This window comes from Elephantulus edwardii, unplaced genomic scaffold (genome assembly GCF_000299155.1).
Source record: "Elephantulus edwardii isolate Elephantulus edwardi_28Jun2011 unplaced genomic scaffold, EleEdw1.0 scaffold00011, whole genome shotgun sequence".
NCBI classification, from domain to species: domain Eukaryota; kingdom Metazoa; phylum Chordata; class Mammalia; order Macroscelidea; family Macroscelididae; genus Elephantulus; species Elephantulus edwardii.
In genome coordinates, this window is record NW_006399761.1 from 2,480,448 (window position 1) to 2,502,907 (window position 22,460).

The following is a 22,460-nucleotide window of genomic DNA, read 5'->3' on the forward strand; positions in this document are numbered from 1 at the left end:
CAGAAGGCTTGAATTCATTCCACCAGTCAAAAGACCAGAATGGAGGATCCAACCCATGTTTACTCTGTGTCTCTCTCATTGTGGTCAGGAGGGTCCCATAGTGGACCTTCCAGCAGTTTCTGAGTCTCTAAATCACGTGGGGGCAGAGTTGCTCATCTTTCTTTAGCAGAGCCACTGGTGCATCTGTGCCATCAGTGAGGCAGGGCCTTTGGGTTATCAGCGCAATTCCTCATAACAGCGCCAGACTTCCCTATCTGATTCCCAGGGAGTGTCATTTCCTGCCTGAAGGAATGTCACATCTCATCTCACTCGTGCAAGGGGATGGGGAATGAGCTAAGGTGTATCTCCTATGGGCTAAGTACTGTCACAGATGGTCTTTGCAACAGCGCCTTAAAGCAAGTATGAATATTTGTAGAATCTGAGCTAGAGAGAGGAAGGAATTAGCCCAAAGTCCTGTAACCAGTAAACAGCAAGAATTTATTTTAAGAATTGTATATTAAGTGTATATTGTGTGCTTGTGTATTAGTAAAGATAGGTGAATATGCTGCAGTAATAAACACATCTTTAAAATTTTAACATGGCAAAGGTTTCTTATTCTCTCACTCAACATCTAAGGAAGCTGCACTGCAATCCCAAAGGCATGTGATTCAAATCTGCAAACTGCTCTGTAGAAGAAGGGTAGGCAGTCTCCTCCCATGTGATTTTCTGCCTCTGAAAACCTCCTGGAAGATCAGCTGTGGGTCGGTTCTGCCTCGACAGTACACAACAACAACATAACATCTACAGGGAGTTCTGGTGGCATAGTCTGTAGAGAGTTGTACTGCTGACCCAAAGGCTAACCTATCTGGTGGTTCAAATTCACCAGTGGCTCCACTGGAGAAAGATAGCTGGTCTCGTCCTATGTGATTTGCAGCCTTCAAAAACTCCCTGGAGGATCTGCTATGAGTTGGTTTCAACTCCATGCCAATGAATTTGATTTTGACTTTTTGACAACATCTGTAACTTGAGGTCTTCTGGGAAACCATGTTCAACCCTTGATTGGATCCGAGCCTCTGTCTTCTTGTCAGAAGGCTTATTTGCTGGAGCAGGTGGGATGAAACAGCTCACCAATTCTTTGGTCAGAACTGGACACATACAAGGAGGCAGGTGGGCACCACTGTCTCTGTCACAGTCATGGAAGATGCCTAGAGAAAGGGTGAGCTAAGCCAGACCCTAAACAAACACCCCAGCCTCCTGGGAGACTGTCCCACGCGTGATGCCTTTCAGGGTTTCTGGGTTCTTTAGTAGGTCTACCAGTTTGGCTCCTTCAGGGGTGTGAGTATAAGGCTCTTCCTCACGTGAGTCTGGAGGAAGAACCTTGTGGTTTGTGAAGCTGGACTCTATGAAAAGGATTGTGGCACCAGGATGGGAGGAAGACTCATTAACAATCTGCATTTTGCAGATGACAAAACCTTGCTTGCTCAAATTGAGGATTTAAATGCTTGTTGCAGAAGATCAAGGACTACAGCCTTCATATCGATTGCATCTCAACATCAGGAAAACAAAAATTCTCACCCCTAGGCCAGTAGGATAGATGGAGAAAGAGTTGAAGTATCAATGAGTTAATCTTTCTTGGATCAATATTCAATACCACTGGTACCAGTAGTCAGGAGATTAGGAGACATACTGCACTGGGCAGGTCTGCTGTCAAGGATCTCTCCAAAATACTGAAGAGCAATGATGTAAGTCTGAAGACTAAAGTGCTCCTGATTCAGGCCGTAGTCTTTACAATCACTTGCTACACATCTGAGAGCTAGATAATGAATGAGGATGATAGAAGAATTGATGTCTTTGAGTTGTGGTGTTGGAACAGTGCTAAATATCCCATGAACTGCCAAAACAGCAAACATGTATGTTTTGGGGGAAAAGTTCCTTGGAGGCACGGGTGGCACAGCTTTGTCTCTCATGCTTTGGACATGTTGGAGAAGCTATTCCTTGGAAAGGGACATCCTTCTTGGAAAGGTGGAGTGTCAGCAAAAGAAAGACAGACCTCCAATGAGGTGACTACAGAATGGTCTCAAGCGTGCCACAGATGATGAGGGTGGTGCAAGGTTAGGACAAGGCTGAGGCCTGTCGTTCATAGTGTTGCTGTGGCTTGTGCTGCACTCAATGACACCTAACAACAACAAGAAAACAGCTTTGAACTCATAATTCATTGGCTGCTACTTCTCTCAGTAACATTCTGTGGCCCTTAATACAAAGATGGCTCTTCCAAAGACCATAGTGAAAGCTCATATCCGCTCTGGTCTCCTCTAACCCCTGCTGGCGGCAAATTCTTCTTTCCTTGGAAGCTAGAGCACAAAGAGGGATGGCAAGGTCATTAGCAGTCCAGACCATCGCCTCAACTCAGCTTGGCCCCAAGCAGGAGAGGAAGGGCTATGCCCTTTCCCCTAGCACCCCACCCTTTGCCCTGGCTCAGTTGTCTCTCTTTTATCTGCCTCTAGAATTTCACTAAATCCAGGCCAGAGGTTCAAGAGAGGCTGATGAGACTCGTCCATCCAGGGTGGGCTGATGGGAAAAGCCCCTGTGGGGAGTGCTGGACTCCTCAGAGACCTTTTCTCTGCACTCCACAGGGGAACAAAACCAAACCACATGGCTCAAAATAAGACACAGAGCCTAGAGTTGCCTAGGATCCAAGTCTCCCCAGGCATTAAGACGATTATTGAGATTACCATGTAAAATGCTTAGCACAGCATTGAACAAATGTTTGGGGGGAAAACACAATACAACATTGCATTTAATATCTCTGGCCTAGAATATTATCCCAAGAGTCAGACCTGAGTACATGACTGGTCACTTGACATCTCCAAGCAGATGCTCCACACCTGCTTGTTACCTTACAAATAATTCTTCTCTCTTACTTTTTAAAATATTTGTCAAAGTCAATTTCCCACATGTCTAGTTGCTCTCCCAGCCTCCTTTGCAACTAGTACATGGGTTTATGACTTTGTCCTGACCACAGGAGCTAGGGACTTCCAGGGAAGGCTGGTGATTAGAAATTGCTCTCTTTGGCTATAAGTTGTGCTTGGACTTTCAGAAGCCACTTTTTAACCTTGAGAGGACTGCCCCAGGTACCAGACCAATAAGTTGAGAAAAGCAGACCAGAAGTCCAGAAAAATTCTGGATTGTTGATTATGCAATGATAACCAGGAAAGTAATCCTGGTATGTAAGAAACCACACACCTAAATAAATAAATGAATGAATGAATGAATGAATGAAACCACACACACACCCACACACACACACACACACCCACACCCCTCTATCTGAAATGGCTTCCAGTCTGATATTCTGTTTTCCATATTGAAGACTTTGAATTGTGGTATTAGGAGAGAGATACCATGGACTGCCAACCAGAAGAACAAAGACGTCTGCCTTGGAGGAAGTGCAACCAGAGTGTTCCTTAGAGGCAAGGACGGTGAAACTTGGTCAGGAGGAGCCTGTCTGGAAAAAGACATCATACTGGAAAGACAGAACGCCAGCAAAAGAGAACTGGAAAGACAGAACGCCAGCAAAAGAGAGGAAGACTCTGAATGAAGGACACAATGAGTGGCTCGAGTATACTGGAGATTGTAGCATAGAACAGGGCGAGACTCAGGACTGCTGTCTATAGGGGTGCTATGAATTGTAGTAGACCTGACTACACCTCACAACAACAGACTTACCGAAATCATTCTTCATTCTCTATCTTAGCAGACGCGTTTCCTTTCAAGGGCAACACTAGTGATCCCTGGCCTTTTCGTTTATATCCCTCATCTAGTTATCACCACCTACTTTGATTCTCCTTCCACCCCTGTCCATCTGTCACTTCTGCCCACTTCCCCTGAGGGGATGAGTATGGCCATCTCCTGCTGGTTTTCCCTGACTCTGGTCTCTCCCTGCCCAGCAGCAGTGTGGTGAGAATTGAGTGGCTTTGGACATGCCTCAGTCATACTCCCGTGCTCATGGGCTTGCTGTTCCCTCTGCTAGAATGTCCTCCTCACTCTGTCTTCACAGAGCTCTTGTTCAGCCTTAGTGGCCAGCACCAGGTGTTACTTTTGAAGCTGTTTTCGCTTGCGCAGTCCCAGAAGAAAAATTGATGCCTTTGAATTATGGTGTTGGGGGAGAATACTGTATAGCCCACAGGCTCCCAAAAGGGCAAACAAGTCTGTCCTGAAGGAGGTACAACCAACGTGCTACTTAAAGGATAGGGTGGGGAAGCTTTTTCTCACATCCTTGCTGGGAAAGGTGGAGGGTCGAAGAAAGAGAAGACAGTCCTCAACAAGGTGGATTGACAAGTGACTAACAATGGGCTGGAGCAGATCAGAGACCTGAGGCAGATGCAGGACAGGGCAAGGTTCAGCTCTGCTGTTCACAGGGTCACTATGAGTCATAATTGACTCAAGGGCACCTAACAACAACAGCTGTCAGGGCTAGTTGAACTTGACCTTGGGTTCTGTCCATAACAATCAGCCTACTGCGTTGTCTCATTGCTCATATACTGCTGCCATCTCAGCTTCCTGGGAAAAGGAACAATGTCTTAGCCAACTCAACTTACAAGATCTAACAAGGCCAGGCCGCAGTTCCTCACATAGTAAATAGTTACTGTTTACTACTCGATACTGTCAAGTTGGAACAGACTTATAACTGACTCTCCTCCAGTAGATTTTCAGAGGCTCTAAATTAGATAAGAGGAGATTGCCCACCTTTCTCCCTCAGAGCAGCTGGTGGATATGAACCACTTGCCTTTGGGTTGGCAGTACGACTTCTTATCCATTAGGCCACCATTGCTCCTAGTACGTAGAATAAGTTGGCTTTCTTTTAAATGTTCTGGTTATCTATTGCTATGGAACAAATGGAATAAAGATTTATTGACTTCCCACAAAATTCACATTTTTTTTTTTGCTTACAAATCTAAAAACTGGATAGGACTCAGTAGAGAAGCTTCTCTGTGCTCCAGCTGGGATTATCTGGATTGGGTAAAAGACTAGGGGCTGGGGTTATCTGAAGGTGGGTTCAAACACATGCTTGAATGTTAGTATTGTCTGATTGCTGGGACCTTCACTGAGGTCATAACTGGAGAACTGAAGTATTGCCTTTCTCTATGCTGGGCTTCTCACAGCATGGCAACTAGGTTCCAAAAGTGAGCATTATAAGAGAGCCAGACAGCTACTACATCAGCGTTGATAACCCAGCCTCAAAAATACGCACAGCATCACTTCTGTTCCACAGACCTGCTCTTGTTCAAGGGGGGACTCCATTCCTGACAGAGGAATGGCCGTGGTCAGGAACACCATGTAGAAAACAGAAGGAACAGACTCTCTCATTTCTTTGAAGGCTGCAGTCTGTTTCAACACCCTTTAAATCATTTAAGTGTCCTCTTTTGTGGACCCATCCCATTGTGTTTAGTCTCCCTGGCTGCTCTCTTGAGACCCTCTGTGCAGACCTCCCTGGCCCTCTCCCTGTGATGTGCTTCTCTGAAGGCGACTTGGACCTGCTTAGGAGGCAGCAGGCTACAAGCTCTTAGGAGAAGCTGTTTTTAACCCTGCTCTGCTACATTCCACTTCTGTGAATTGGATAAGTCATTTAAATTCTCTGGGCATCACTTTCTTCCTCAATAAAAAATGGAATTGATGCTATCTGTCCCATCTCCCTCACAGGATTACGCTGCAGGCCAGAAGAGGGTGGGGTTGCAATGGCAGGCTTGAAGGTCAGGGAAAGGTTCAGTTGCAAGAAATAGAAGGCACTGAAGCTGGGTTAAGCAGAAAGGGATTTGACACAGATAATTAGGAGATTAAGGCTCCTTGGCAGCTCAGTGGTTAAAGTACTTTGCCTGCTAACCAGAAGGTTGGCAGCTTGAACTCAGTCACCACTCTACGTGAGCAGGACATGGCAGTGCGCTTCTATAGAGATTTACAGGCTCGGAAACCTTGGGAGGCAGTCCTTTCTGTCAGGGCCTCTGTGGGTCGGAACTGGCTCAGCAGCAGCGGGGCTTTGGTTTTGAACATGAAACACGTGCCTTCTTTGTTTCCAGCAGACGTTAGCTCTGTACAGGCTGGGCCCCTGCCTCATTTCTCTGGGCATCTAGTGCCATGCGGGACATGTAGTAGGCACTCAATAAGTGCTTGGTGAAGGAATTAATTGCCAGTGTTCCACTGAGAAACTGACTCGGAGAACTAGACCCCTCTGTTCCCAGTGTGGTCTGGCTAATCGGAGCCTGGTGGGAACGCCCCCTCCCTGGTCTCAATCTCCTTCTCTTAACATGGCCCAAGATTCTATTAGTCTCCTTGGCAGCCACACCGCACAGATGATTCATGTTGAGCTTGAGGTCAACTCTAGTCTCTGGGTCTGTTTCACATGAACAGCTATTAAGTAAGGCTTCTCTATCCTGTCCATATGCAGTTGGTCTTTTTGAGCCAAATGCCTTATGTAACATTTCATCCTGCTGAGCTAGAATCTATCCTTCTGACTTCTCAAGATCTAGCCAAGCTGTTCGTTTTAACTTGGACTGTTACTCATCCCTCCGAGTTATTTCATCCATAATGGTGATATGCATGCACATCCGTGTTGGTGACAGAAATGTTGAACTAGGCAGGGCACTGGAGACCTCCCTGTGCGTGTAAATCAACCGTTTATTCACTGTCATTGATGGTGGTCATTTGGCACAAGCTAGAGTAAAGTTCAAGTCTGTCATTTGTAGGGTCTCTATGAGTCATAGTCAACTTAATGCCACTTAACAAACGTGATGCTATCTGCATTCACACCCGTTTTATCCATAAAGTATGACCAGTGTCTGTCACCAGCAGAAATTATGAGTATCCAGGATCCTTCTGATCCTTCTTCTCATCAGAAGGGAGTTGCATTTAGCCAGGTAAGATCTGCTTTTTGAAAAGCAATGCTGGCTTCTAGGGAGCTCGACCCTCCCTTATAGGCTTTCAGAAGGCATTATTTTATTCATATGCATCAACGACCATATCAAAATTCAAATTCTTAGACCCAGTAACTCCAAATTTGTGTTAACTACGGCAGTCTGAACGTCCAGAAACAGAAAAATGTCAAAAACAACTGAAAACAAAAGCAGCAATTCCACATGCTCTGTTAAAAACTTAATTATCAGAAAGGAAAGAAAACTGGCCTGCTAGCAGAGGTAAATGTGTGAAAATACTGTGAGAGTTGGGTGAGGGAGATAAGATAGGGGGTGATGTGACCTTTCCCCTTTCCAGAGTTTCTGTAACTACAGAAAGCAGTGAGCTCTGGTGGCCCAGTGGTAAGGAGTCGTGCTGCCAACCCCAAGGCAGGCGGTTTGAATCTGCCCGTAGTGCTGAAGGAGAAAGATGGGCAGTCTCCGTCTGTGTTATTTATAGCCTTTGAAAACCCACCAGCATCAGCTGGGAGTTGGTTCTGACTCGTTGGTGCATAAAACAGTGACAACAACAGAAAGCAGCATCCGGGACAAAGGCCAAAGAGAGCCTTCTCCTGGGACCTGTGATCCAGGGAGCAGATGTGAAGGGAGGGCCTGAGAATGCAGTGGGGATGGAGGGAGGGTGGGCACTGTCCTCTGCACACAGATGGAGGTGGGTCCTGGGGGTGCCCGGAGCTGCATGGAACGCCCCTCAGGGCTATCTGTGGTGGTGAAGGGCTGAGAGCATTTACTAGCTCCTGCTTCTCCCTGGCCAGGGGCTCCTCCAGGGTGAGGGGGCCATTAATGTTCCTGCTTTTTCAAGGTGCACACTTGAGGACTCATCAGAGACTTTTGGGGAGAACCTCTACTCCATGGGATGGGCCAGACACTTTCAGTGGTGTTTCAGGAAGATTTAGGGCACAGGCCTGCAGTGGAGCGCTGTCAGGTGAGGTCCACATGCCTTCCACTGACACAGGCCAAACGAAGAGCCTTGGGCTTGAGAGAATTGGAAGAGCAGGTGGGACCCAGCTTCACTGTGTCCATCACTCAGCGCCATTCACTGTCGGTACCAACCCTCCCACTGACCCACCTGTGGCTTTTCAAAAGCTGGGAACCACACGGTGGGGAGATTGCCCATCTTTGTCCCACGGCGCTGCTGGTGGACTTGAACTATTACAGAGGTTCTGTCTTTGGGTTAGCAATGCACCTCTCTACAGACTGCCTCACCAGAGAGCTTACTTTCTTGTTGTTGTGTGCCTTCAAATTGGAACAGACCCATAGCTGACCCTTCAGCAGGTTTTCTGAGGCAGTTAATCACACAAAAGATTGCCCAGCCTTCTCCTGCAGAGCAGCTGGTGGCTTTGAACTCCATGCCTTTGGGAATGCAGCACAGCTTCTTAGTGTTAGGCCAACTCTTGTGACTCCACAAGCGTAGAGTAGAGTGTTCAAGGCTAGGTGTGCCCTTTCAAAAGCAGACCACTAAGCCTTTCTTCCAAGACACCTCTGGGTAGATTCAAACCATCAACCTTTTGATTAGCTGGCAAGCGCATAACCATTTGCCCCAACCAGTACATTTATAATTGCAAAATCTCCTGGGTTCCATTCTGGACGTTGACTTACCTATCTTTAGCTTTTACCACGTAGTGTGACGATTAAGAGTCTAGTTTCCATATTTCCTCCTCTCCTCTGAAGGGTTCCGTCATACCTTCTCCCAGACCCTGAAGCCCAGCTCACCTCAGCCTGATAAAGGGACACGCAGTCTCCAGCGAAGACAAGAACTAATACCTCATTAAGAAATGAGGGCTTGGCCATCTCTCGCATCCGAGGCCTTTTAAGTTTTGACGTGTTTTGGTCATCGTCATTCTGACATGATTTGCGCTGTAAGTTCTGAGGACAGGTTAGGGGAGGGCTGTTTTTGTCTATGCGCTCAGCTCCGTTCTCCCACTCCCTGTGTGGTAGAGGTGGTGGGAGGATTTTTGGCTTTGTTTTAAGTTTCTCATATGATGTTGATCTTTTGAGTCTTCTCATTTCTGTTAGATGCTCTTGAGTTGACTGTGACTCATAGCAATCCGATCGCCTGCAGATCAGAACCTTGGCTGTGTTATGCACCATCCTCTCCATCTCCCCTCGTGCTCAAGCCCAGAGTTGTAATCACCATGTCAGGCCGTCTGGTTGAGGGCCTTCCTCTCTTTGGCGAGACCCCCGCCTCTCCCAGCACAATGTCCCTCTCCAAGAACTGGCCCCACCTGATAACATGCCCAGAGTATACGAGGTCCATGGTCATCATCCTCCCCTCTAAGGAACGCCCGGACTGCACTTCCTCTAAGACACACTTGTTTGTTCTTTTGGCAGCCCATGGGATATTCAGTGCGCTTCTCCAACCACACAGTGCTTCTCTAAGCTGCTATGGGGCAAGAAAGAACCCAAAAAACTACTTTCTCAAGGTCCAACCTGCACAACTAGTCCTGCCCAGAACTCCCTTCCTGTGACATTGGGAATGCCAGGATGATAAGAGCATCTTCTTCCCAGGTTCCTATCACTGTCACTCTACCGCCTCGTGCCTCTTAGTCAATCAGAATTGGGCTTATCCTGCTAGTTCTGTTTGTTGCTTCTTGAGAGATTAAATTGTCAACCAGGAAAGACTGTTACAGATATCTTTGGCTTCAGCAGATGTCCTTGTAACTGGAGTCCCATCACTTCAACTAGGACTGGACCTTTGTCCATTTGGGGGCCCTGATCTTGGACTTGGAGAGATACTTCCCCTCCTCCCTTCACAGCAGGCTCAGAGCCCTCTTAGTGAGGAGAGGGATCTGTGGGAGAGGAGAGTTTTCACACACAGCAGGCTTTCCAGAGCAGGTTTTAGTCCTGCAGAGATGGAGAGGAGAGGAAGCCAGGTTCAAAGCTCGCCTCTACCACTCATCAGCAGTGTGACATCAGGGAAGTTACTTAACCTCTCTAGAATCCTCTTTCTGTAGATGGTGAGCTTTCTGATGATGCCTGAAAGTGGCAGAGGAAAGTGCCTGCCACGAGTGCTGCCTGGGTGACAGCTATGACAAGATGCCTTGGACGGTATCTCACAGATCCTGAGAGGCTGCCATGTGGGGGTTGTTGGGGGGTGGGGTCGGGCCGAGGGGGGATGATGTATCTTAGAACTGGAGAAGTAGGTTTTTATAGGAATTCTATGCTTTAAAATAGACTGAGCACCGAGAACAGTGGCTGGTGTGCAGCACCGTGTAGATGTAGCTAATGAGGGAGGTGTTGTAGGAATGAAGGCCCCTCAAGGTGGACCCACTCCCACTGCCCCTCTTTGCAGAATGGAGAGGTTTTCAGACTCATCTGCCCATTGAGGACAGTTTTCAGATAGCACTGTGGGAGTGTTTCTCACCAGTGCTGCTGTGGGGTATATTAGCAAGAGCCCTACAGAAACACACACACACACACACACACACACACACACACACACACACACACACACACACACACACACACACACACACACACACATACACACTTTAAGGAATAGGCTCATGGGATTTCAGAGGCTGGTCAGTTCACAATCTGTCATCCAGGCAGTAGGTTTGCAATTCCAGAATGATGTCTTTGCTGTAGTCTTGAGGCAAAATCCTGAAGGAAGCTTCATGTTTCACCCTCAAGGCCTAGAACTGATTAGATAAAACTTGCAGTATGAAGAGTAATCCTATTTATTTAACAAGTGATTCAAATGTTGAAATAGTCACCATCATGTCAATTCTGACCCCCTACATGTGTCAGAACTGTACTTCAGTATTGCTGAGGGCTGCTTTTACCGACGCAGATCAACACGTCTGCTTCTGAGGCAGCTCTCGGTGAACTCAAAGCTCCAAATGTTTTGTCGCCAGCCACACATGTTAACCATTTGTACCACATGTCACACCATCTAGACCATTGTGAGGCCAAGCAATGGGTCCCAGGTCTAACAAAGCGTGGCATATAAAACGGTACCTCAGGAGGTCACTTGCAAACTAAGGTATTTGAAAAGGGAGTGGGCTTCTCCACATGCCCCCTGTCTACTAGATGGAGAGCCTCTGAGGTTGGGGGGCTGACAGAGTCACAAGGTGGGGAAAAGCTGGGTCCCTGAGTCACCATGTGGAGGAAAGTCACAGGCCAGACAAGAGGGCCTGGGTGTTGGGTTGTCAAGGAAGTGAGAGAAACTAAAGTTGAAAGAGGCCACCAAGGTTTATTGGTAGGACACCAGCATCACCCTTGACTGAGAACAAGGCCATGGAGGAGGCAGTGAGGGCTGGGGGGTAGGACCTGTGGAGGGACTTGAACAGAGAGAAGAGGCCTGCAGAGAAGTGTGAAGGCCCAAAATTCAAGGTCTTGTACCTCTATCACCTTCCACAGCCTCAGAATTTGACAAGTGCAGCCCTGGAGTCAGTTCTCCACACGGTGCTGATTTCATAATCACGTCTTCATCAATGGGTCATTTATTCAGTGTAGACTGTGTGTCAGCTTGATGGTCTGTGCGGAGGGTTATCCGTCATGCAGCCAGGCCCACTCCCCGCAACCCATCCATCATCTCAGTGGGTAGGGAAGCCCATTAATGGCATCACTTCATTTGCTAAGGCGACTTCCTCAGCCATGCTCCACCAGGGAGGAGCTGCAAGCTTCCTGCAGTGGGCACACGCAGCCTGCTCCCCTCAGATCCACAGCAGGGCTTCCAGACTCTATTTCTGGGGCCCTAGAGGCAGAATCCTCAGGAATTCCAACTGGCGTGGGATAGGGTCACCAGGGCCGAGCAGCAAGGTTTTCTCTAGGAAGCTGTTGGAATGCCAGAGACCACCCCAGCCTGCCTGAAAGGCTGCAAACCCTCAGCACCGTTACCTGAAGAGAGCCGAGTTTTCCTTCTTTTGTTTAAAAAAAAAAAATCTAAACAAACGGGCTGTCTGCATTTTCGTTCAGTATGTTAGTATCAAGATTAAGTATTTTGTGTCTGCTCTCCAGTTAACCCCTCAGATCATAAAACCTCTGTGGTGACTGAAAGCAGGAGTCTCACTCAGCTTTCTGTTCCCCTCCTGTGTCCCTCCAGAGCCAGTTACACGAAATCCCAGTTACAAAGTGCAGGCGTCCCAGGCCTGGCCCCAGAGAGCCGCAGAAGTCCTGCCCTGGGGCGAAGTTCTCACAGGCCTGGGACACAATTGGGTGTGACAGGTTGACCCAGGTTGGCCTAGTTTTTGAGGCGCCCCTTGTAGACTCCCAGGCAGGTGGCCAGCCTGGGTCTTTTCTGCTCCAGGGCGTGCACTCTGGCCTACCAGAAATTTCTAAGAAGAGCGTGGCCCTCTACACGGCTCCCTCTCCCTCCTCCTGGGAGTGTTGTAGTGAACCCTTCCTGGTATTTAGGACTCATGAACGTTTCTTCATTGAAGCGTGGAGACATTGGGGGGGGGGTTCAAATACAATAATAATTTGCCCCCTAATACAAAAGGGCAAAATGGAAACTTATAAATATTTAGCGAATATATCCAAGCTTCGTTAATTGTTCAGCTTGGTGCTCATGAAAATCTCCGTCCATTTGAAAACAATTTGTAGCTTGGATTTCCTTCTCACCCTCGACGAATTCCTTAGTGTGCGTGATGATTGCTGGGAGATGGAGGCCAATGGTAAACTTGGTGAGTAAACTGCAGCCAAATAATTCCAAAAGCAAAATTATAAAAATTCCTTCCAAGTGTTTTATAGCAAAATAATTCTATTTAATGTGGGATGTGGGTGCTTTTTAATTTTTTTATATACTCTGGGGTGGAGCCTACAAAAGTGAGACCATTTCAGACCCACGCAGGTCCCTCCCACCTCTTCGCCTTCTTTCTTTCTCTGCTCCTCTCCTCTCCTCTTTTCCTTGTTTTCAAATTCCTTTGCTCTTGTTTCTAGAAAGCATCATCAGACTGTCTTGCTTAAAGGTACTAATTTTTATAAATAATACTGATTTTTTAAATTTTTTTAGTTCTTTCCTGTCCGACAGCCCTCGGAGTTGGTTCCTAGGAGTGTGGTGAATGTCAGTGTTAGTTTTAAGGTGGCTGTTTTTGTCTTTAGACACTAGTTGGTGACCCTGGGGGGTGCAGATGGACCACTAGGCTAAAGGTTGGCTATCTGACTTCTCCTAGAGGCTCTTCAGAAGCCACACCTGGATCACCATGAATCAGGATCAACTTGGTAGAACTGGTTTGGTTTGATTTCTTATTCCCTGAGCTGTTATTAAGAACAGTTTACTCTGTTCAAATGGACATCCCTTGTAGCCTTTGTTTGTTGGGTGCCCTTGAGTTGACTGTGACTCATAGCGACTCTGTGAACAGATCTGAGCCCTGTCCTACTGGCGCCATTCTTTCCACCTCTGACATGCTCGAGCTCATTGTAAAAGACCATGTCAGTCCATCTTGTTGAGGGTTTACTCTCTCCTCTCTTTGGCTGACCTCCCCCACAACCTTTCCAAGCATGGTGTATTTTTTCCAAGAACTGGCCCTTCTTGAGAGCATGCCTGAAGTATGTGAAACCAAGCTTCAGCATCCTTGTCTTGAAGGGACACCTTGTTTGCACTTTATTCAAGACAGACTTGTTTGCTTTTTGATACAACCCTGGCTCCTCAGAAGTAGTTCAGAGCCACACTCCAGCTAGCTGGGAAATGAGCCTCATGGGTTAAGGTAATGCTGGAGGTTAAGCCAGGAAGAGGGATTTAACCCTGTGTTGTTGTGTACCGTCTAATTGGAGCTGGCCTGTAACTGACCCTCCACTGGATTTTCAGACAGTAAATCACACGGGAGGAGATTGCCTGTCTTTCTCCTGTAGAGCAGCTGGTGGATTCAAACTGCATCCATTTATTTGCATTGACAGCGTAATTCCTTACCACTAAACCACCAACCCTGTAGTAAGTGCAAAGATCTCTTTGCAGGCTGGTTGCCCCCAAACCTGGTGTCTTCTTGCCAGAAATCTTGACAATCTGGAGGTCCCCAAATAGCCTTCCTGACACCTGGGAAACAACACCTTCGAGCATGTCAGGGACTTGTAAATGGAGGTGTGACCCACAAGACCCACAGGTGTGGTCCCAGAGAGGAAAACTTGTGCAGAGGTGGCTATCTGAAGACGCAGCAGGTTTCCAAGGGGCCCCTGGTTCCGGATCCAAGGACACTCTTGGAAGCTCACTAGGGACACTGCAGACAGTACCATTGTCTCTGTCTGGAGGAGCAAGTTTGTCTCCACCTTCTTATCCTGCGACTTCCTCTCCACTGCTCCCACCCCAGGGCTCCAAGAGCCAACTCTCCACATATATATTGCTTACAAAGTTCAAATACATCATGTTTCACACTATTCTTCATCCACATGATGTTTCACACAATCATTCTCATGCTTGTTGTTATATGCGGTTCAGAGCAACCCTATGTACAACAGCCTGAAACCCTGCTTTATCCCTTGCTAATCTTATTGTCTCTGACACACCTACCCCCATTACGCCATTGACTGAATCAATAGCTCATAGAAGGTCTTTCTCTCCTGTGCTGTCCCTCCACTCTCTCAAGCATGATGTCCCCCTCCAAGGACTGAGCCTGTCTTGCAACATGTCCGAAGTAACGTCAGACGGAGCTTTAGAATCCTTGCCTCCAAGGAGCAGCCTGGCTTCACCCTCTCCCAGGACGAACTTGTTTGTTCTCCTAGCAGTCCATGGTATATTTAATGCTCTCCTCCAGAACCACAGTTCAAAGACATCAACTCTCCTTCTATCATCCCTAGCCATTGTTCAGCTCTCTGATGCATAGCAAGTGATTGTAAAGACCATGGCCTGTATCAGGCGCACATTAGTCTCCAGAATGACATCATTGCTCTTCAGTGCTTTGGAGAGGTCTCTGACAGCAGACTTTCCTAATGCAATTCGTCTTTTCATTTCCTGGCTGCTGGTACCAAGAGTGTTGATTGTAGAACCAAACAAACTGAAGCTGTGAACAGTCTCAGTCTCTTCACCATCTAGAATGATGCTGCCAATTGTCCCGGTGGTGAGAATCTTTGTTTTCTTGATGTTTAGCTTCAATCCATATTGAAGGCTGCAGTCCTTGACCTTCTGCAGCAAGTGCTTCAGGTCCTCCTCTTGCATTATGTTTTAGAAAATGAACCACCATTGGACCTTCTCCATCATTACCCAGTATTTTCACCCAGATCTTTCTCCCCTCCCTCCCTCCTCCACACTGTGCTACACTGTGTTTTCGCCCCTACCCAGCTGTTGAGTAGTCCCCACTTCTTGACCTCAGCTCTAAATCTCTGATCACACGGTGCCTCCCACCACGCTCCTAGCTACTAGCTCCCAACCTCCTTTAAACTCAACCAAGGTGCCCTGTCCAGCCAGGAACCGAAGAAACTTCACGTTCCCAGGCCAGACAGGCAGGCATTGCTGTGTGCTCCGTGCCATCTGTTTATGTCCCTGCCTATCTAGTTGTGGTTGTTAGCTGTCATCGAGTCACTTCTTACTTATGGCTGTCCTACCTCTGCAGAATAGAACTGTCTCAGAAGGTTCCCAGGGCTGAGACCTTTCGGAAGGACATCAGTAGGCCTGTCTACTGAGATACCTGTGGGTGGGCTTGAGCATTCAACTTCTTTTCAGATGGCCTCATAATCAACCATTTGTGAGTGTCGGTAGTGCCCAACTTAAAACATATTCAAGTTAAAATTCATTGAACTCCCAGCCATTTGCTTTCTGTCTCCTTGATCTTTTCTTTCTTTTTTTTATACCTTGTCATTAGTAATATGGTAATATATACTAATGCTGTTTAGTGTTACAGTACATAATTTCTTGAAGTCATAATTCTCAGATGTTCACTCAAAGATGTTTGATGTTATAATTTATAAAGACTTTGATAATGGCCATAATACGAAGGAGGGGGAAAGATTTTATTTACATCAGATTGACTTATGACAGAGCTGTTCCGACAGCCCTGTTGTTCAGACAGTCCCATCATGAGTTGAGGGGCTGCTTGTGTAAGATCCATCTCAGCTCAGATTCAGTGCCAGCAAGTTGGAACCAGCTCCTAGCTCACCCTCCACTGGGTTGCCAAGGCTTCAAACTGCACAAGAGGAGACAGCCCATCTTTCTGCCCTGGAGCTACTGGTGGATTTGAACCACCAGAGAGGCTCAGCCTTTGGGTTAGGAGGGCAGATCCCCAGGCTCTATGCACTAGACCTCCTCCTAAGGTCCCTAGATGGTGAAATTGGTTTGTGCTCAACCACTAACCAAAAGGTTGGTGGTTCAAATTCCACCTTGTTGATTGCTTCTATAAAGATTACTTACAGCCTTGGAAACCTGACAGAATAGTCTGCGCTGGAACATGTGGGGTCCCCGTGAGCTCAAGTTGACTTGACGGCCCCAGATTTCACAGATTCATACACCTCCATGCCTTCCTCCCTCTCTCTCTCCTCTCCCTCCCTCCCCTCTCCTCCCCCTCCCCTCTCCCCTTTCTTCTCTCTCTCTCTCTCTCTCTCTGTCTGTCAGCACTGGTGGCCTAGTGGCAAGACACTGCACTGCAATCCCGAAGGCATGCTGTTCGAGGCCACCAGCTGCTCTGCTGGAGAAAGATGGGCAGTCTCCTCTCGTGCGATTAACTGCCTCTGAAAACCCACCAGAGGATCAGCTGTGGGTTGTTTCCGACTCCATGGTACACCACAACCACAATAACAATCTGTGTATCTATTTTAAACGATCTTCATCAGAATGTGAGGATGCAGGCCGGGGCCTCATTCATCACCATATTGTTCCCACACGTAACACAGCACTGGGCACACGCTCACGTACACTGTGTGGATGAAGGGGAGCCTTGTGTGAGCAGGAAGTTGAGACAGATTCCCATGGGTCTGGAACTGACCACCAGCAACTTCAGTCTATACCCTTTGAAAAAGACAGAGTAGGCCAGGTCAGCAGGATGTGGGGTCAGGAAAGGGTCTGCCCATCTTTGATCAGGGATGATAACTGCATTTGCTGGCATCTAGCCGGAAGATGCGATCCTGACCACTGTCAGGCAAATGTAAGCTGACTTTCCTCCCTAGCAGCAGGAACAAGGTGTAGAGGGACAGCGTACCAGGGAGGTGAAGTGCCAATGTCTGGTGCCAGATCAGCCAACTCAACCCCCAATTCCCCAACACACGAAGGAGTGTCCCAGAGCCACCCCCTCACCCAGTGAGGGCACTGGCCTGGACAGGGGTAGCAAGTGGGAGCCATAGTGCTTATGGTCATACTCCTTGCTGGTCCCTGGGTCCCATTGTCTCTGTCTTGTCTTGTCCAACGAATGCTCAAGGGAAGGAAGGAAGGAGCTGAGTGGGGTCACAAGATTAGAGTAAGAGCAGCAAAGCTTTCCCAGAATCTCAGTTGTCAGGGTCAGGGAAGGTGCTTAGGGTCCCCAGCTTAACACTGTGAACAGTCAGAGTCTGCAGCAGCTTCTGCCCTGTGCACCAGACGGGAGTCCTGGACCCATCATGCTTAGAGCAGGGAGGGAGGGCCCTCCTCTACTCTCTGATGCCTGGAGAAAATCTGCAGCCCACACCAGACCACTGGGAGCAGGCATGACCATCTTGAAGCTGTCCCATCTGGGCATCCTAGTCAGAACACACCCTCTTGTATCTGACCGTGTTATTCTGACCCCATTTCCCCAAAGAACAGTGCCTCCTTCCTCACAGACCTGTCTCTGACTCAACATCCAGGTTCCTCCTCTCCTCTTGTTTACTCTCCCTTGAGCCCTCTCCTCCCAAGTCAGTTCCCTGTCTGTAATCAGCCCTGTTCAGTCAAGGACCTTTTCTCAGGCTCCAGCTCCACTTCCCCAAAGGACTTTTTGGTCTGAAAGTCCTTTTCCTTTCAAGCCGGATCAAATTGCTATCCGCAGAGGAGAGCGAAAAGCACACTCCTGCTCCCAAGACATCCATCTTCTTCCCAAAGACCTTTAGGTTCCTGGACTGGGGTGCATCTCTAAGTGCCAACCTTTGTGTTTTCCCCCCTCTATTTATGCAAAAACATTTGACTCTATGGATCACAACACATTATGGCTAACCTTGGGAGGAACAGGAATCCCCAAACACCTGATTGTGCTCATGGAAAACCTATACTTGAACCAGGAAACAGTTGTCAGAACAGAGCAAGGAAACACTGCATGGTCCAAAATCAAGAAAGGAGTGAATCAGGGATGGATCTTGTCTCCATATGTTTTTAATCTAGATGCGGAACAGATCATTCTGGAGGCTAGACTTCATAAGGTAGAATGTGGCATCAGGATTGGAGGAAGACTCATCAACAACCTGCGTTATGCAGATGACAACCTTGCTTGCTGAAACTGAGGAGGACTTGAGGCATTTGTTGGAGAGGTTCAAGGACTACAGCCTTCAATATGGATTGAAGCTCAACATCAAGAAGACAAAGATTCTCACCACTGGGCTAGTTGGCAGCTTCATGATAGAGAAGAGATTGTGATTGTTAAATTTTCTAATTACTTGGTTCCACAATCAACACTGTTGGCACAAGCAGTCAGGAAATCAAAAGATGAATTGTACTGGGAAAATCTGCTTTCAAGGATTTCTCCAGAGTACTGAAGAACAAAGATATAAGTCTGGAAGCTAAGGAGTGCCTAATCTAGACCATGATCTTCACTATTAGTTGGTACGTGTCAGAGAGCTGAACAATGACTAAGGATTAAAGAAGAATCATCTATGCCTTTGATTTGTGGTGCTGAAGAAAAGCATTGGACATACCATGAACTGCTAAGAGAACAAAGAGGTGCATCCTAGAGAGGGTGAAACCAGGCTGCTCCTTGGAAGGAAGGATTTTGAAGCTCCATCTGACATACTTTGGGCATGTTGATAGGAGGAACTGGTCCTTGGAGAGAGACATCACACTTGGAAGGGTAGAGGAACAGCACAGGAGAGGAAGACTCTGTATGAGATAGATTGATTCAGTGACTGGTGAATGGGGGTAGGTGTAACAGACAATGATGTGGGCTCAAGATAGAGCAGTGTTCAAGGCTGTTGTACATAATAGGGTGACTATGAGTCACTGTATGTAACAACAACTACTATGATTTATTCATTCAGGCTTCTATTTTATGACATTTGTCATTCTTTATATTCAAAATAATTTTTCATTGAAAATACTTTTAGTTTTATCTCTGCCTTCTATCATACTTAATGGTAAATTACTAGAAATGGAATTGGTGAGACAAATAACATGTTCTTAAAAGTCTTTTTTTTTTAGTATTATGTTTTTATTCCATCCAAGATTACAAGTAAATGAATAATCTTGCCCCTTTCATTGACATATGTCTTTGCTGTCACTTCACAGATTTCCCCACCCCTTTTATATCTTTGTCAGGGAGGGCTGCTGGCTTGTGAGTAAGGAGTTGTTCTACCAACCCAAAGGCAGATAGTTCAAGTCCACCAGCTACACTAGTTGCTAGATGGGAGAGAGAGATGGGTTTTATTCCATGTGGTTTACATACTGAAAACCTGCTGGATGATCAGCTAGGAGTCAGCACCACCTCAACAAAATTGAATCTTGTTGTATTTACATCTTTGACAATCTGAAAAGAAGAAAGCTATTTCAGCATTTAATTTTTGTTTCTAGGGAAATCAATAGTTTTGTAGTATTTGTAATTATGTTCATCTTTTTAAGAGTTGCCTACTTACATAGTTTATCTAGATTCAGATTTTAGGAGACATGATTGTGTAATTGAACTTGAGGCATTCCTTATATATAAACAGTACTCTTTTTGCTATATTTTTATTGTTTAAAGTGTGTATTGTGGCATATATAAAGGCATGAACAAAATAATCAGTGCCTATATATTACATGACTTGATGAAATATTAAGTACTTATCAACTTAAATCAGGTATGTTAAAGTAACCAAATATTTCTATTACACTTGCTGCACTCTGGATCGCCTACTATAATTGTATCCTCTTCCTCTTTCTCCAAATCTTTTCGCTCTCCTAAATGTGTTATCATTCTCATGCATATTTTCATAGCCCTACTACGTGTGTGTCCATAAATATAGTGCGCAAAATTGTAGAGGGTGTTATATGTGTTGATTTGTGTGAGAAGTAATTTTTTACTTGTTTCATATTTTAAACCTTACATAAATGAAAGTGTACTGTAGGTGTCATTCTGCACTTTACTTTTGCTCAAAATTATACGCATTGGTACGCACACTTGTAATCAGCTACTTTACCAGATGCATAATACTATGTTTTAGAGATAATACTGTAATGTATACTTTTTTTATATATAGTTAACTACTTTGGTTTTTAAATTTGCTTCAACAGATCAGTGCTTCAGTGAACATTATTGTGCATGATTCTGTGCACATGAAAATGTGTCTTTGGGTACATGTCTAGGTGGGAACTGATGTGTACGGTTTCAGATCTCCTAAAACAAAACAAACACTGTCATCAAGTTGGTTCTGACTCAGAGCAACCCTCCATTGAGTTTTTGAGTCTGTAGGAGAAAACTGTCCATCTTTATCCAGGGAACAGCTGACCCGTTGGTTAACAGACCACTCCATTACACCTTGTGTCACCAGTACTCCATCACATTTTCTAGCTAGAACCAAATTGTTTTAACAAGTAGTGGTAGCGTTCTGCTCTCTTACAAGTGTGGTTTCCCTATCCCAATTTATAGTACTATCAGACCTTTGTCAATATTTAAGGTAAAAGACAGTATCTCACGTTGTTGTTTTTTTCCAATTAAAGTTAGTTGACTATTAGGAATCACCTTCTGTAAATGCTCACATATTTTGCCCCTCCTGAACTTTTCAACTTGAATTATGGTAGGCCTTTGTAGTTAGAGGTTGAATCATGTTTTGTAGTTGGAATTGGCAATAATTGTATTTTTTTTTAATTTCTTCTTTCAATTTTATCACTTTTCAAATTATTTGACATATTGTTAAATTACTAATTTTAATTTTTATTTAATTCACATTGTGTTTCTTAAGATCATAGCCATACATTGTGTCTTTAAATTTCTTTTTATTTTATATTGGTTTACATACAAAATTTATATACATTGTGTTTTATTCATATACATTGTGAATTCTAACTTTGACACATTCCTTCATTCACTTAGTGTTTTCTGTGATCTTATACATTGTGTTTTATTTTTGTTGAACAATATATTACACTTTAATATATTCTCACTTCCCAGTCCTTTTCTTTAAGGTTTGATATCTGTGTATATCTGTTATCAATACATCTTCCTATCTAAATAATATATAATTTCTTATTTTCTTCTAAAATATTTAAAAATTTTGCCGTCCCCATTATTGTGAACATAGGAAGATAACTGAGTAGGATGTGTGTAAATGCTCCAAAAAGAAGGAGGGAATAGGGCAGAAAAAAGGGAAGGGGGGAAAATCACTTGGATAGTAGAGGTGAGTGGGGGTGTAAAATAATGGGAAAGATGTAATGGGGTCCTAAAAACAGGGGGTAATAACAGGCATAGAGCAATGGTAATTAATTATATCAAATATCATGTGTACAAATAATTGTATAAAACACAAAGTACCTGTACAAAATATCTATGAATGATTATTTGCAAACCAGAAAAAAAGTTTAAACAAGTATAAATTGAGAGTTTTTAAAAAATCGCCTTTCCTATTTTGATCTTTAACTTGATAAATATTTGACAGCATTTATGATTGTGTGGTGTGAGGTAGGGATCTAACTGCTGTTTTCCTCTTTGCACTAACCAGTTATCTAGGTAGTGCAAACATGAGAACCACTCATGACTGAAAGGTTAGAGGTTTACATGCACCTGGACATTTCTCAGAGGAAAGGCTTGACCATCTACTTTTGAAATATTAGCTACAGAAACCCTATGGGACAAAATTCTGCTCTGATACACATAGGGTCACTATAAGTCAGTTAATTTGATAGCAACTGGCACTATCAACCAGGCATCTCAGTACCATTTATTAAATAGTTCATCCTTTTGTCACTGGTTTGTTAGACCCCCTTCTGTTTTATCCCTTGTTTATATGAATGACTCTGTTTCTAGGCTCTGTGTTGGTTCTATTCCTTGGTACACTTATCGGCCACTTGGCCAAAACACATCCTATTAATTACAAATATAAAATACACAGTCACAGAAGTCTTTTGACAGGTTGGTTTTTTTAAATAATGTAGCCAAGTAAGATATTTTTAAAATATACTTAGCTCTGTATTAAAAAAGATAAGTTACACTCAAAGATTACATACATGTAAGAATGATGTTAAATAAAGATTTGCCAGTTACTTTACCCATTTCCTGCCGAAGGATATTCTGTTTCTGCTTGTTACATCTCTGGTGTGATGTTTAACATTGTACATCAACTTGGGTGCCCATGATTCTCTGGTTTGTCAGTTATAATGTAGTTCCCTTGATGTGATGTGATATTATACAATCACTCTCAAGATGAACCTTTAGCCTGCATCCAATGTATATGTTGTTGTTGTTATGTGCCGTCGAGTCGTTTCTGACTCATAGCGACCCTATGCACATCAGCCCTAAACCCTGCTCT